The following is a 3,077-nucleotide window of genomic DNA, read 5'->3' as shown; positions in this document are numbered from 1 at the left end:
CTTCTAGGTTTTACGACTCATATCACAGGTGGGGTGTACACCCCTTGTTATATTGGATGGAATCTCATCCTCTTTCAACATGTATCTTTAGAACAATATCCCATGGGGGCTGTCCATCCCTTCAATATTGGTACTAATACCATCTTCTCCTTTCCTTTAAGAAACAACATCACAGGAGGGTGTACACCCCTTGCAATATTGGTAGTAATGTCACCACTCTCCTGTGGTTATTAAGGACAAAATCCCAGGGTGGCTGTACGGTTCCTACTTTATTGGAAGTAATATCATCCACTCACCCCCTGGATATCAGGAACCATATTACAGAAGAGCTGTCCACCCCCTTCGATATTGTCAGCCATGTCATCTTCCCACCTGGATATTAGGAATGATACCCCAGGGTTGGGGGCGGTGTACACCCACTGCGATATCGAAAGTAAAATCAGCCTCTTTCCCACTAAATATTATGAACTACATCACAGGTGTGTGTGCAACTTCTGGGATATTGGTAGTACTCTCAGCCTCCACCTCACTGCATATTAGGAACAATATATGGGGGGCAGGGTGGTTACACTCCCTGCAATATTGAAAGCAATATTCTTCTCTTTCCCCTGTACATTAGGAGCCACATCACAGGGGTCTGTATGCCTTCTGCGATATTGGGATTAATGTTATCCTCTCCCCCACTGAATGTCCAAAAAAGAATCACAGAAGGGTGTACACCCCCTGCGATATGGCCAGTAACATCATCGTCTCTACCTTTGGATAAAAGGAACAACATTAAAGAGGGTGTGTATACTCCCCTGCAATATTGGGCATAATGTTATCCTCTCTTCCCCTAGATATTAGAAACATATCCCTGGTGGACGGAGGTGGAGTACATTAAGAACAATATCACCGGGTGGGTGTACACCCCCTGCGATATTGAGAGTAGTATCATTCTCTCTTCCCTAGGATATTAAAAACAATAACACAGGAGGGGTGTACAGTCACCGTCCCTGCGTTATTGGGAGCAATAACATCTTCTCACCCTCTCGATATAAGGAACAATATCCCAAGGTGGGTGTACATCCCCTGCGATATTGGGTGTAATGTCATCGTCTCCCAAAGTGGATATTGGGCATAGTGTCACAGGGGGTTGTACCCCTTCTTTGATATTGGGAGTAATATCATCCTCTCCCCTCAGGATCGTAGGCAAAATATCGAAGGGGTTTTACAACTTGTGCGATATGGGCAGTAATATCATCCTCTCCCCACCTAGATGTTAGGAACTATATTACAGGCGGTTGTACATGTCTTGCGAAATTGGGAGTCATATCAACCTCTCCCACTCTGGATATAAGGAACAAAATGACTGAAGGAATGGACATTCACTGTGATAGTTTCAATAATGTCATCCTCTACCCCCTGACTATTAGGAATAATATCATAGAGGGGTGTACCCTTTCTTCGATATTGGGAGTAATATCATCCTCTCCCAGCCGGATATCAGGAACAAGTCTCTTAATTATTAATATTAATAAATATAATAAAAATTGATAGCAATCATCGATATTAATAATCACAATAAAGGTAGTATAAATTAATACTGGTAAAAAAGTTAATGATTAGTATAACAATTAATCATAATATCACTATTAATAATAAAATGATATCAGCAATTAATGTTACTTAAATAAAAAATAAGTGATGTTGGTAATAAATAATAATTAATATTAAGAACGAATAATATTGTTAAATGACATTAATATTACTAATTATTTTCAAGAGTGCATAATCATATATTTAAAATAATTATCCATAATTAATAATGGTATCCTATTAATTGTGTCATTGATAATTATTAAAATCGACCATAGATGTTTAATAATTAATCATATTATTACTCCTAATACCGCAGGGGGTGTACACCTACCTGTGATGCTGTTCCTAATATCCAGAGACGGAGAACATGATTTTAGTTTTAATATCGCAGTAGGTGTGCACTCACCCTGTGCCAGTGATGCTAATATCTAGGGGGTGGAGTATGACATGACTCTCAACATAGCAATGAATGGAAAGCCACCCAGTGATATTGCTCCTAATATTCATGGAAGAAGTGTATGATATTACTCCCAATATCGCAGGGAGGGTACAGCTCTTCTGTGATATGGTTCCTATTATCCAGAGGGGGAGAGGATGGTAATAATTCCAGTATCGCAGGCTGTGTTCACCAGCCCTGTGATATTGTTATTTATATCCTGGAAGGGAGTGGATATAAGAGCACCGGGCCTTTCCATGCTTCTCCCCCTGATCCTAAGGGTAGCTGAGGTCAAGACTCACTGAAAGCTCTAGGTAGAGATATCCCATCATGCACAGGCTATCTCCATTCTCTGACCTGGGAACGACTCTGACCAGGAACGACTCTGACTAGGAGGCCTCGGAACTGAGTGGGATTTTCTGAGCAACGCCAAATGGCTGCTCCCTTCCACCGCCGTTTAGGGTCGTTACTTTGATTATCCAGATCACCTAGAAAGTATCAGTATCCAGAATCAACAAGATCAACTCTGCTCCTCTGACAGCAGAAGGAGCATGACCAAAATGAACCAAAGAGCGTGGCAGGAAACGATGTGACCGGAAAGCTCAGAGAACAGCCACAGGGGGATGTAAGCAGGCGTTCCCACCTGAATCATGAATAATTAATGAAGCACAAATCCAAGGGGAATCGAGTTTCAGCAGGTGCAACTCATCCAACAGGAGATCGCTGGAGGGCCAACAAGATCCAGCAACTGAGTCGGGTGTAGTGTCGAGTGGGACGCGACTGGTTCCAAAGCTCAAGAAGACCATGGGGTCACTTGGACAACGTGAGAAAATGACCCCAGTATGATGGTTCAGCATTCCGACTCCTGCCTGTCTCTTCCCGTCCAAGGAACATGGATCCTAACTTGTGCAGGTGCAGATGACGAAGGGCGGAATGAGGGGACATGGCACCCAAGTTCCCCGACAAGAGAGTTCCACAGAAAGTCCGCTGGATCTTCGCAAATCCAGAGAAATGGCAACGGGACCCAAGGAAATAGAGCCCCACCGGTGTCCTGGAGACT

This window comes from Colobus angolensis, unplaced genomic scaffold (genome assembly GCF_000951035.1).
Source record: "Colobus angolensis palliatus isolate OR3802 unplaced genomic scaffold, Cang.pa_1.0 Scaffold632, whole genome shotgun sequence".
In the NCBI taxonomy this organism is placed as follows: Eukaryota; Metazoa; Chordata; class Mammalia; order Primates; family Cercopithecidae; genus Colobus; species Colobus angolensis.
Note: the sequence above shows the minus strand (reverse complement) of the source record.